Source organism: Rhinopithecus roxellana, chromosome 3 (genome assembly GCF_007565055.1).
Source record: "Rhinopithecus roxellana isolate Shanxi Qingling chromosome 3, ASM756505v1, whole genome shotgun sequence".
NCBI lineage: Eukaryota > Metazoa > Chordata > Mammalia > Primates > Cercopithecidae > Rhinopithecus > Rhinopithecus roxellana.
The window spans coordinates 151,532,394-151,546,734 of NC_044551.1; the positions used below are offsets into that span (position 1 = coordinate 151,532,394).

At 41.2% G+C, this 14,341-nt stretch overlaps 1 protein-coding gene across 5 annotated transcripts in view; it reads left to right on the forward strand.

Annotated features, from left to right (window-relative positions):
* The window catches only part of PCBD2 (pterin-4 alpha-carbinolamine dehydratase 2), a 59,083-nt gene that overhangs the window by 16,936 nt on the left and 27,806 nt on the right, over window positions 1-14,341 (forward strand). The gene's annotated exons all lie outside the window — the stretch shown is intronic.

Here is a 14,341-nt window from a genome sequence, read left to right on the forward strand (position 1 = left end):
AGTCTCAGCTACTTGGGAGGCTGAGGCGGGAGAATGGCATGAACCTGGGAGGCAGAGCTTGCAGTGAGCCGAGATAGCGCCACTGCACTCCAGCCTGGGCGACAGAGCAAGACTCTGTCTCAAAAAAAAAAAAAAAAAATGACTCCCAGATTTCGGGCCTGGAGGAAACAGGTGGCTAGAAGTGATATTTACTGAGCTGGGGAAGTGTGGGAGAGGAATGGGATGCAGGGATCAAGATTACTGGTTTGGACACTGTTACATGGGAGTGCTGTGAGACTTCCAAATGTCAGCTTCCAGAAAGTTTATGTCTGAATTAGAAAGCCAGAGGTAAGGTCTGGGTTGGAGATAACTGGAGAATCATAGGTATGTATGGAAAAAAGCCAAGGTAATAGATGAGATGACTCAAGAAGAAATTATAGTGTGAGAAGAGAGGATGGCTCAGGACTTGGTCCATTTAGGGGTGAGTTAGAAGAAGAGGAGCTGGCAAAGACAAGAAAGATTTGTTAGAGAAATGGAAAAAGGCTGCTGGGTCATGCCTGTAATCCCAGCATTTTGGGAGGCCAAGGCAGGAGAATTACTTGAGGCCAGGAGTTTGAGGCTGCAGTGAGCTGTGATTGTGCCACTGCACTGCAACCTGGGTAATAGAGCAAGACCTTGTCTCAGAAAAAAAAAAAAAAAAAGGAAGAATATCAGGTCAGTGTCATGTCACAGAATCCAAAAGAATATGGTGTTTCAAAAGGAGGGAAGTATCAATTCTGTTGAGATACCAACAAAGATGAGTACCAGAGGACAGCATGGAGGACATCAGTGACTGTAGCAAACATGGTTTCGGTGGCTGGGGCACAGGCCAGCCTGGAGAAGAGGTAGAGCGCATATGCTTTATACAGATCTGATAGTCTCAGACATTAGTCTGTTGTCTTTCTTTCCATTCAGAATTCACTCCTAGAGTTTTCTTATACTTGTTTATGGTGTTCTTTCAGGCTTATTTTTTAAATTAAAAAAATTGTTTTTAGAGATGGAGTCTTCCTCTGTCATCCAGGCTTGAGTACAGTGGTGTGATCGTAGCTCACTGCAGCCTCCGACTCCTGGGCTCAAGTGATCCTCCTGCCTCAGCCTCCCAAGTAGATTGGACTACAGGCACATGCCACCATGCCTGGCTAATTTTTAAAACATTTTTTGTAGAGACAAAGTCTCACTATGTTGCCTAAGTTGGTCTTGCACTCCTGACCTCAACAATCCTCCCACCCCAACCTCCCAAAGTATTGGGATTATAGGCATGAGCCATTGTTCCCAGGCCAGCCTTGTTTTGATATTAATTAAACATCTTAGAGCTTTGATATAGGGCCTATCAATGTTAGAGCTAGAAAGGATGGGGCAACTGAAGTCCAGGGGTAATGTGGTTTGCCCAGGGTGACAACGAACTAGTGGCAAAGTTAGGACGAGACTAAATGCAACTTAGATTATGAACAGGGTCATGTAACTGTTTACCTGTGTCTCTCTCCAGCTAAGGTGTAAGCACCTTGAGGACAGAGACTTGGGTTGTACCTGTGTACATCTCCTATAGTACCTAGCCCAAGGTTACCTAGTTGTATTTTGAATGCATGAGGGCCCCTGATTTGTTTCACCATGGATGATCCTAGTCAGTGTACTTAGCCCCAAGGGAACATAGTGTTTCATCTTTTTTTCCCTACAGGATACATACAACCCTCTCTCACTGGGGACTTTTCCTCTCCCTCATCTCCTTACTCCTAGACATCGATGATTCCTAATGGTGACCAGCTTATCTGGCTACTAAGTTGCTGTGTCTGAGAGATGAGAGAGAGTGCTCTGTAGTGCCACAGGGCGCTTCCGAGAACTGCAGCATTGATTGTGCCTTTGTTCTGCATGCAGTATTGAGACATCAGAGAAGAAAATGGGCTGCTCATGGTGTCTCTAGTCAATAGCCTCCAACCATGAGAGACTTAAGACTGGCATCCAGTATTTTAGCACCACAGTTTCAGCCACCCACAACCGCAGCAGTCATAATCAGTTGAGAATATTGATGTCCTGAGGACCCGTGGCAGATTCTTCTAAGACTCGACCAAATACCACACTGGGAGGCTGCCACAGGCCTGTTTGCTGGCTATCCATTAGACATTCATTTCTGTTTCAAGACAATTCTTTAATCTCAAATTCTTTCTTTTCTTTTCCTTTTCTGTGACCACTGGTTCAGCATTCTTGGCTGATTTTTCTTTTTCTTTTTCTTTTTTTTTTTTGAGACAGAGTCTCGCTCTGTCGCCCAGGCTGGAGTACAGTGGCATGATCTCAGCTCACTGTAACCTCCACCTCCCAGGTTCATGCCATTCTCCTGCCTCAGCCTCCTGAGTAACTGGGACTACAGGCATCCACCACTGTGCCTGGCTAATTTTTTTGTATTTTTAGTAGAGACGGAGTTTCACCATGTTAGCCAGGATGGTCTCGATCTCCTGACCTCGTGATATGCCCGCCTCAGCCTCCCAGCACTTTGGCCACCCGCGCCTGGCCTTCTTTTGCTTTTTTTTTTAAAAAACCATAACTTGGTGGTGTGCTGTAAAGAAAAGCTAAAATATATTGGCAGTATTTTTGAGGAATTAATTTTAGAAATTTGGATATAAAAATGTTGCTTTAAGGTCATTCTGTACACAGGTAACCCTTAATATTGCATCATTTATCTGAAATGCAGCCAAATCAGTTTTCTTTGTGACAGATTAGAGGGTTACAAAGTATTTTATAAACTAATGAGTGTTTGAGTGTCTATTGGGTGTAGTAGCTCATTGTTAGGTGACCTATGAAATAACATAGGTTGTTTCATTGAAGCTTCCCAGCAGCCTTCTAAAGTTAGGTGTTCGTATCCCCATTTTGCTAACGGTGGAAAAGTCAGGGAAGTTAAAGAGCTTGCTCAAACTTACAGAGGAAGTGGGCAGTGGGACCATCATTCCAAGGCCAGATGCCCCACGCTAGGGTGACCCCCTCTTTTCTTAACACAAGTCTGTGTTTTGAAGGATTGTAGAATAACAAAGGATGTGGATTGCACTTTTGTTTAGGAATGTCTTGGAGCTTTGAATGGGCAACTCTGCTATTCAGAATTGAGTCTGTTTCTTCTGTTTAGGAAGAAATGTTTATTTTGGAGTGCTTAAAGGAGACTGTATGTTATTTTCATGTTTTGAAGAAAAGGATTGCCAGCTACTGAAAGGAATTTGACTTGTAAATTGATACATGGTTCCCTATGCCCTACCCTGAAAGCATTAGTTTATAATACTGGATTGATCAGTGATCAGTTCTAAGTCTATTACAGAGGTGAGCTTCTGCCTAGAGGGGAAAGTCACTTCCAGATAGGCAGCTGAAAACTATTTGGAGAATTGGAACTCTGCATAGAGAAGATAAATACCGAAGCCACTAACCAGTGGATACAGATGTATAGAAGAGAGGGCCATTTTAATTCTGAGTTTCTTTAAAAAATTTTTTTTTTTGTTTCTTTTTATTGTTTTTTAAGAGAGGGGGTCTCTTGCTTAGGTTGGAGTGCAGTGATGTGATCATCGCTCACTGTAGCCTCAAATTACTGGGCTCAAGCGATCCTCCTATTCCTGCCTCCTGAGTAGCTGGGACTATAGGTGCATGCCACATTGCCTGGCTAATTTTATTTTATTTTTTTGAGATGGAATCTTGCTCTGTCACCCAGGCTGGAGTGCAGTGGTGTGATCTCAGCTCACTGCAACCTCTGCCTCCTGGGTTCAAGCGATTCTTCTGCATCAGCTTTTCAAGTAGCTGGGATTATAGTCATGTGCCACTACGCCCAGCTAATTTTTGTATTTTTAGTAGAGACGGGGTTTCACCATGTTGTCCAGGCTGGTCTCGAACTCCTGACCTCAAATGATCCCCCTGCCTTGGCCTCCCAAAGTGCTGGGATTATAGGCATAAGCCATGCCCAGCCCTGGCTAATTTTTTTTTTTTTTTTTTGAGACGGAGTCTCGCTCTGTCTCCCAGGCTGGAGTGCAGTGGCACGATCTCAGCTCACTGCAAGCTCCGCCTCCCGGGTTTACGCCATTCTCCTGCCTCAGCCTCCCAAGGAGCTGGGACTACAGGTGCCTGCCACCTCGCCCGGCTAGTTTTTTGTATTTTTTAGTAGAGACGGGGTTTCACCGTGTTAGCCAGGATGGTCTCGATCTTCTGACCTCGTGATCCGCCCGTCTCGGCCTCCCAAAGTGCTGGGATTACAGGCTTGAGCCACCGCGCCCGGCCTAATTTTTTAATTTTACTTTTTTTTTTTTTTTGCAGAGATGGGATCTCACTGTGTTGCCCAGGCTAGTCTTGAATTCCTGGCCTCAAGTGATCCTCCCATCTTGGCCTCCCAAAGTGCTGTGATTACAGGCGAGAGTCACCACACCTGGCCAATTCAGAGTTTCTTAAAGTATGATTCTGTTATGTAAGCTTGTGGGTGAGTCTCTTCCATTTTTCTATGTGTTAAAAACTGCAAGCTTTGAATAGAAGGGTTTAGCATTTATAGGTTACTCATACTCCACAGAGATCCACCAGGCCTCTCATTCTAATAGGAATGATACCCTCCTGTTAACATTTGAGTGGCATGTTTGACTGGTAAATAAAATTTTTTATGATTGCATAATATGTTTTATAATTTTCTGCTCACTTAAAAATGGTACCTGTGAATGTGTATTTGTGTGAATGTTTATGTATGTATATATATTTGGGATCATATTATAGATACTTTTTGGTCAGTTGCTTTTTTCATTTCATGTATAGTGAATATTTTCACATCAGTAAAATATTTTACCTCATGATTTTTTGTTTTCTTTTTTGAGATAGGGTCTCACTGTGTCACCTAGGCTGGAGTGCAGTAGCGCCATCTCGGCTCACTGCATCCTCTATCTTCTGGGCTCAGATGATCCTCCTACCTCAGCCTCCTGAGTAGCTGGGACTACAGGCGTGTTCCAGCTGGCTAATTTTTATATTTTTTGCAGAGACTGTGTTTCGCCATGTTGCCCAAGCTGGTCTTGAACTCCTGGACTTAAGCAGTTCACCCACCTCAGCCTCCCAAAGTTCTGGAACTGTAGGCATGAGCCACTGTGGCTGGCTTACCACATGATTTTGAATGGTGGGAGATATATAAATTATTCCATTGAACAAAAAAGCCGTATTTCGTTTAGCCCATCCCTTTCTACAGTAATCATCCTCACAGAAGAGGCTTTGTGAGTCCACCTTTTCTAAATGCTCCGTATTAATGCTGTCAGTTGGACACAAAAGTGTCAGGGAGCTGTACCAGGTGGTTCTTGCTAAAGATACTCAGGATCTCCATGCCCATTGAGATCAGGCATAGATCCACTCACTTGTTAAAAAAGTAAATAGAAATCATCACCTAGAGAGAATTGATCCACTGAAGCTAAAAAATCAAGCCCTTCAAGTTACTTGAGACAGCCAGAAGGAAAATGTTATGTTATAGGGCTTTGTAGCCACCATTCTCACAGCTTAGTGCAATGGTGTAGGAAATATTTTCACAGAAATGTTTCTCTTTTAGAGAGTTTTTTCAGATAAAGAAGGCTTGTTTAATTCAGGAAGAGTTATTTCATAGGAAATTAAATCTTTGTAAATCCTCTATCACATTTCCACACTTGCTAGTTCTGTGGCAAATGATGGCTTTCAAGTGGTTCAGGAAGGGTTTCTTGAAAGCAAACAATTCCATGTTTTATATGTATTTGTGTTTTTATTTTTGAGTTGGATGAGTTAAAAGACATGTACTTTCCCTTTGTATTTGTCTCTGGGTGATGTTGCTGGTTCTCAAACTCAGAATGGTAATTAATTACTTATAATGATTTTTTAAAAAAAATTTCACTTGGTGAAAATGTTTTCTTGGACCTGATGAATGATCCCAAAGAACTTTTACAACACAACCAGTGAGGTTGGGCAGGCGCTGGAGAGTGGCTGCCGCTTAGAGATCAGTAATTGTTACATCATGGTTTGGTATGCTCAGTGGTGTCTAATCAGGTCGTGTGCTTGGGAACCATGAAATAATTCTCTTTTCAAGTCTTAGTGCATCATTTTTTCCGACATTGATCAAAGATTGGAAAACTAGTATTATATTTGTAGCCAGGGTATTCATAACTGTCTTGCATTCTTAATCTTTTGGCTTTTTGGTTGAAATACATCTACGCCTCTTAAATATTGAAAGCATAATATCCTTTAACCTACAACTGCAGAGTTAAAATGAATTTTATGTGAAATATTTAGTTGTGGACCACATCTTCAGCTTTTTATATGCCACAGTGGTCTTGTTTTTTTCCCTTCCATTGTCTGATAGTGAGGTCATTTTCAGTCCTCTGAGAAATTCTATTCCCAGCCAGATGCGGCTCATATATTAAAAGTAGCACCTGTGGCTAATATCACAGCAGCTTACCATAAATTTACATGGTAACTAGGATTATATCTGTCAAGACTGTTAAAAAACATCTAGATTTAATTTGATTTCCAGTATTGTAGAAGCTATCCAACATTTTGCTTCATAACTATATTTTAAAAGTTAAAAATCACTCCATTGTTAAGTTTTATAGCACTCCTAGTGCCCATTAAGTTGATTTGTTCAATGGAGGTCAGAGTAAAGCAACTTGGCTACATTAAGATCGGAAACCAACCCATTTGTGACAAATTTAGTCCTTTCGTGTGAATCTTCTCAATGTTTCTGCACTGATTGGATTCAGGTGTAGCTTATGTCAGTAGCATTTAACCTCAAAAGAATGAGCGATCTGATTGGGTTGTTGTAAATTATGAAGCGTTTTGCTTTTGCGGGTTTAAATGTAACTGTTGACTCTGCTGCCCGTGCCTGACTGCACCACTGCATCTGCCTAAACATGAGTGGTTTGGGTTTGAAGACATCTCAGAAAATTGGGGTACATGCTCTCATCCCTTTCCCTCCTTATATGACCTTCCTAAACTCCTTTATTCCCCATTATCCTTTGAGTCATCTCCCACATGTTACGATTTGCACACCTGCAGTTATAAAATTATTTTGGGGTGTCATTATATCATGTTGTTCACCAACTTTCCAGCATTTATGAATACAATAATGATTTACTGTAAATCAAAATCATTTACAAGTTACAGAGAATCTGCTCCTGCACATAAGAATTGAATGATGAATTTCTTTGGTGTCCTCTCATTTGACATGGGTCCTTAAAAAGAAACTGGTAACATATTTCTTTGTATTTGTAAAATTTAGCTAGCAGTCCAGAATGGAATTAAAGTATAAGTTCAACTTTCTGAAAATGTTGTGTTTTAAAACATGTTAAAAAATATAAACCAGTTAAGAAATAAGCAAAGTCTGTTTCCTCATTAAGAGTTGCGATTGGCTTGGCAGTCGTCTTGCTCCTGAATGAGACAGTTGTCATGTTAAGTGTTGGTGCTGAGGCTAGGGCAGCGTGCATAGCCCTGAGTGCAAATGCCCGCTTTAAGCTGGAACTCAGTGTGGAGGTTCTTTCTGCTCTGTTGATCTTTCTGGAGGGCAGTTATAAGCTTTTTTGGCCTGGGTCTCACTAAGGAAGTGGAACGGCAGCCAAGAATTATTATGCTGAAAATGTTGTGGTGATACAGAAAAGATGATTAGAAGTGAGGCTAAAATTATAATTTAATGTGTTACCAAGTATAATTAGTCACTTAACAGTATAAGAAAATACCATTAATAACTGATTTGGAACCTTGTAAAATATTTCTTGGCGAATTTTGGCGTCTTTTTTTGTGTACCTAGGATCAGTGGAGCACCGTGGGTAACTTGGGTGCCCTGTTTGTGACCCTGACTTGCTGTGCAGATTCCCCTTGGACATCCGTGGAGAGGAAGAGTGAGAAGGAGGTGGCTGTGCCCAGCCCCGGCCTCTCACACAGACTTCTGGATTGCTTTCCCTCTGCTCCTTCACTCCTTAACAGGTCTCTATGGTTGACCTTTCTGTCCTCCCCAGCCGCCCTGGATGCTCCTTGAGGGACAGGAGCTGTGACCAGGGCCAGAGCCCAGGAAGGTGCTGGGTACAGAGCAGCAGATGTGTATCACATGCTTTCAGGAGCAGACTATTGGGAAGATTCTGGGATTTCCAAACATGTTAAGATTTTCAGATCCTGCGTGGAAAGTAGAAACGTAAGAAACTGATAACTTGTTTTGCTGACCATGATTCTTTTTCTCTTCAGGTCATCCATTGCAGTATGATTTTGTTTTTAAAGGTATCAGTTGATGTTCTGAAGGGGACGGGATTCATGAAGTGCTGGTGATAAGGCTGCTTGCCATGTAGCTACCTTTAAGATCCCCGAATTTAGCCTAAAAGGGCCCAGGAGCTGCATCTGTCCAATGGCCAAAGACAGAACCTTAGAAGGTTGATTTTGAGAAGAGAAGACCTGCTTATTTTCAGGGAGAAGCATTATTTCTCTCTTCAATTCAGAGATGAGTTAAATCCTAAAATGATCGTTGAAGTGCACAGTGCCAGCTTTTGTCACTCATTAATACCTTAGGTATAGGAAAAATGCCTGTAATTTAAAACCAAATGAGCCAATTTTATAGCACTAAATAGGTATAAAGTACTTCTGCATCCATTGACTTAAAAGGCAGTGTTTAGCTTGGTTCTTTCATAATTAACATTCCATGTTGAAAAATGAAAACTGGTATGACTTTATTTTTATTTAGAATTTTGTTTTAAGCTATGTAAAATAGTATTGTGTATTTGCTTTTTCAGACTTCAGATTATAATAAACATTTATTTCTTCTAATGAAATCCTTATTTAGCAAATTTTGGCTATTATAATAAGATGGTTACTATTGGATGAACAGATATCCATTTTACATGAAAATATTTTTTTCATTTCTTCTATCTACAGATATTTCTTTTTAAAATACATGCAACTTTTTCCTTACTAAAAAAGATGAATTTTATTTGAGAAATCAGTTATTTTGGTATTCTGAGACCAAGTTGTAAATCTAATATTACAGTGTTTTAGGACTATAATTAAGAATAGGTTCTGCTGGTAAATGTTGGGAAGAGGCAAAGAAGAAAGTTACAATACATTGCCTATTTACCAATTAACCATTACCTGCCAAAAGCACATCAGACTCACACAGCGGACATCCGCTAATCCAGTGGTTAGCTGTTCCGGGCTCTAATGCACACTGTTTTACACGTTAACGGTTTTGAAGTTCCAGGCCAAAGCTGACCTTTCACATGTGCTCCGTTCACAGTAGGAATCTCCACTCACTGCTTCCTGTCAGAATGGATTATGGTGACACAGCCCAGGGCCCACTTTGGCTGCAATTAAGTTTTTGATCAGAATTATTTCGTTCACAAACAATCACATTTGTTAAAATGTTACATCTGCCCCGAGAACCACTGGCAGACTCTCAGTTTATCAGTGTGATGCGAGCGTAATTCTTCATTTGTTTTTCATAAAATGGCAAACCATCTTATACATGTTATTTAATTTTTTTTTTCTTTTGTTGGTTTCTGCCTTTCATTGGGTTTGGAAGGAAACTGTGTCTTGAAATTAGTCTGAAGCTGCTTGAAGACTTTAGGAATTTGAATGAAGCTGCTTTTGGTGTAGAACAAAATTATCCAGTTGGGAGCCAAGACTCAAATATTATTTCCAAAAATTGTTAGTGGTGGTTCTGTTTCTCACACGAGGAAACGTTTTAGCCTTGTGAGTGTGGCATTTGAAGCTCTGCTTCTTGGTCTGCAGTGCCTGTAGCCTCCATGCCTACGATGTCGCTGCCTTTTGGTATTTATCATAAGGCATGTCTCCAGATCCGTCACTGTTGCCATCCGTCATTGTCTCCAGATCCGTCATTGGTGCCAGAAGTGAAACCAGTCCTGCTTCAGTAGACTTGCCTCTCATGCCTCTTTGCCTTCCTTTTAGAAGTCATTTTCTCACTAAGGAACAGCAGCAGAGACACTGAAGGAACTTTTTCTCGGAATGACCATCTTTTGTCTATGAAGTGATGTGGGTATCAGTGGAACTTCTGAGTTTTATAGCTTATTTTCACTATTTGATGAGGGTGTCCTCTCACCCTTTTGTGACCTTCCTATTCTGGAGAAGAGTCTGTGTGCTTGGGAGCTTTATGTGTTGGGTGGGGTGCTTTCGGAACACAGGATTAGAGTTTGGATTAGAGTTTGACTTAGAATGGAAATTAACCTTTGACTTAATTGTGTGTGCGAGTGGAGGCGGGGAAGGGGATAGAGTTAGGAGGCTGTGAAGTTAGGAGTGCTTGAATGCTGTCTGAGAGGTTTAGAAATTTTAATTACTTTAAAAAAATATATGCTTAGAATACTGTTAAAATAATTTTTACCAGGTTTTAAAATATTGCATTAAAACTCAAACCATTTCCCATTTGTTTTGACATAACCAAACTCATTTATTACAAACTCATAAAGTTACAAGGGGTAAAAGAAAGGTGTTGTACAAAAAACCTTTTTAGCTATAATTTTTTAAGCTTTTTAATAAAGTAGGGCCTAGATGCACATTTAAAGTCCAAAGACTTTACTTAAATGGGATAACATAAGTACTGGTTATATTAATATAGTCTTCATATTGTCAGATTTGTGAGCAGGCATAAATCTCCTTTCTTAAATCTATTATAATTGTTTTTTACTTTTTTAGAAATCATATTTGGAATATACCTGACTATATTTACTATTTAAAGGAAATATATTTAAAGAAAATATTGAATAGTATTAAATTTTGAAAGAAATCCCAACATGTAAACTTCCAAAAATAGACATTCCTAAGTTTCTTTTACCTGTCATCATTCAGTACCGACCTGTCTTCTTAAAAAGTGGTACTCAGACAGAAGGTGCAGAATTTGTATCTTATTTCAAGCTCATGTTAATGTAGTCATTTTTTATTTTCAGGTTTTGATGTTTTGTTGATTTTTTTTTTTTTTTTGAGATTCTGAAGTTTTCAGAAGTTTGTATTTATAACTTTTCAAGCCCATGTAATGCATATGGGGCATCTGCTGGGCCATAGGAGGAATCTTCATTTTTGGAGAATGTTTTTAGGGAAATTGGAAGCAGTCAGGAGAAAGAATGGTGCATAGTGCCCGTCTGTTAAAAAAAACCAGAGGCTTCTAAAATCATGGGTAGCATCTCCCACGTACAAACAATCTCCAGGCTTAAAACCTTAAATGCATCTAAGGAGGGGACAGCCTTCTGCCTGCAGTGAGCAATAGCTTCACATGAAACACCCAAGAAGGTTCAAAAATACTCTTTCTGGAAAGGTTGATACAGACATCTGTGACTTGGGGTCTGCCTCACAGTATATGAAACTGAAAGATAGACTGGACACTTAACTACCTTGAAGTTTTACTGGAACTTGTAAAGACACTTCTGAGGTCCCAAATAGGTCCTTTGTGCCAGATAGAGCACTCTAGATTCTTTCCCAACCACCATGAAAAACTAGCCCTCTCTTTCTAAACAATATGATTGCCGGCTTAAGGAGACCCCCACTCTGTAATACGAAATTTTTTAAATCATCAGGAACATGGCACTTTTTTCCTTATGTTGGCCATCAGGTCACACAGTGGGAAGAACTCTACCTATCATTGGTCCACCTACTTCTTCCCATTATGGGAAGGCTGAGGCTGAGAGGGAGAAGTAACTCTCCCAGGCAAGAGAGCTAGACCTGCACCCAGGCACACCTTCCTTTCTCTATCTGTGGACTTCTGGTGTCACAGGACTATTTGAGTAATTTTCCATTATATTCTGCATGGCCCAGAGAGATTTAAAGTTAAAACAGAGCACCACTCTTGTAAATAAAATGAATTCAAACTCTAACAATTGTAAGGCATGATTTTCCAAGCCTCCGGGGTTTAGGGCAAGTAACTGCTGTGGTTCCTGCCGGCTCCAACCCTGTTGGTCTCCTGAGGCCTGGTTCTCTGGGTTGTACATTTCTTTTAGAACCACCCCAGTTTATTTCTGACCTTGCGCCCATACCCCATAGTCATGGTGCAGCATATTTGTTTTTTTATAACCCTGGATGTGCAGGTGGTCATATTTCCCAAGGTTTCAGTAAAGAATGTATCTCAGAACACCAGGGTAGGAATGGCTCCGAAGTTTGCACTGGGTGCTTGAGGTAAGATTAGGCAGACCCAGAGGGTAGTGGAGACTTTGACCTCATTATGAAACTCTTTAAATATCATAATTTTGAAAACATAAGATATGACTTATTTCAGAGCAACACTCTGTTCTCTAGGCACTAAAGATAGAAATGAATGAAGCTCTTTCTTCCTGACTTCTCAGCCTCCTCACAATCCCTTGGTGAGTGGCCCTCTTCTGGACAAGTGCAGGGGCTGAGTATGGAGGTTGAGTGTCATGTCCACAGACAAATGTGACAGGAAGAAGTATTTTGAGCATAAGAACTTGGTTCCTGGCTGGGCACAGTGGCTCACGCCTGTAATCCCAGCACTCTGGAAGACCAAGGCAGGTGGATCACGAGGTCAGGAGATGGAGACCATCCTGGCCAACATGGTGAAATCCTGTCTCTACTAAAAATAAAAAAATTAGCATGGTGGCACTTGCCTGTAATCCCAGCTACTCAAGAGGCTGAGACAGGAGAATCGCTTGAACCAGGGAGTTGGAGGTTGCAGTGAGCTGAGATCGTGCCACTGCACTCCAGCCCGGGCAATAGAGCAAGAGTCCATCTCAAAAAAAAAAAAAAAAAAAAAAAGAACTTGGTTCCTGAGAAGTCTACTTTGAGGATCTTTCCACAGCACACACTGCCTGCACCTTGGAGGGTTTGATGATGATATCCTTGCCATTTCAGTTTTGGTAGGTAGATTGTTTGTTCTGACAGGTTTAATTGTCATTGGTTTGGCACACTAGATCTGAATTAATTGGTTGCTTTAATAGGTGTTCAGCTAAAGAGGACTTTGTCATATTATCTAATGTTTCCCCTGGGAGTTGAAACAAAGGGATTTTAAAAAACCTTTTCATTTATTCCGTAAATCCCCAAGTATAGAATTGCTTCTCTAATTTTGTCTCTGAAACTGCAATGTATATTGGTAGAGAGTTCAAAGAATCTTTATATTCAGAAGGTCTGACTTTAAAAGATGTATACATGTCTCTCTTCTACATGAAACCATAGAATGGTTTCTAAAAGAGACAATCACTCGTGCTATGTGAGACTGTGAAGCTTCTAAAAATAAGTAAAGAAAACCATGGTGCCACATGGAGAATGAGTAGGATGTTTTAATGTTATAAAGTGATTCAGGATACATAATTAAATGAATACTATAACAGTTTTGGAAAAAAGGGCACAGGGAAAAAAACTACATAATTTTTTCTTTTTCTAAAACCTGTTGTACTTTATTTATCTCTTATAATTAAATTAAAAAATAAGATTATAGGGGCTGAGGCAGGCGGATCCCGAGGTCAGGAGATTGAGACCATCCTGGCTAACAAAGTGAAACCCTGTGTCTACTAAAAAAGTACAAAAAAAAAAAAAAAAAATTAGCCGGGTGAGGTGGCGGGCGCCTGTAGTCCCAGCTACTCGGGAGGCTGAGGCAGGAGAATGGCGTGAACCCGGGAGGTGGAGCTTGAAGTGAGCCGAGATCGCGCCACTGCTCTTCAGCCTGGGTGACAGAGTGAGACTCTCTCTCTCAAAAAAAAAAAAAAAAAAAAAAAAAAAAAAAAAAAAAATTGTAGGAACCTTATTTTTGCTAAAATTTACTTTTTTTTTTTTTTTGAAAGGGAGTCTAGCTCTGTCACCCAGGGTAGAGTGCAGTGGCGCAATCTCGGCTCACTGCGAGCTCCGTCTCCCGGGTTCACGCCATTCTCCTGCCTCAGCCTCCCAAGTAGCTGGGACTACAGGCGCCCGCCACCACGCCCGGCTAATTTTTTTGTAGTTTTAGTAGAGACGAGGTTTCACCGTGCTAGCCAGGATGGTCTCGATCTCCTGACCTCATGATCCGCCCGCCTCGGCTTCCCAAAGTGCTGGGATTACAGACGTGAGCCACCGCGCCAGGCCTAAAATTTACTTTTAAGTGAAAGAAAAAAAAAAAAAGGAAAAAGTATGGCCGGGCGCGGTGGCTCAAGCCTGTAATCCCAGCACTTTGGGAGGCCGAGACGGGTGGATCACGAGGTCAGGGGATCGAGACCATCCTGGTCTACACGGTGAAACCCTGTCTCTACTAAAAAATACAAAAAACTAGCCGGGCGAGATGGCGGGCGCCTGTAGTCCCAGCTACTCGGGAGGCTGAGGCAGGAGAATGGTGTAAACCCGGGAGGCGGAGCTTGCAGTGAGCCGAGATCGCGCCACTGCACTCCAGCCTGGGCGACAGAGCGGGACTCCGTCT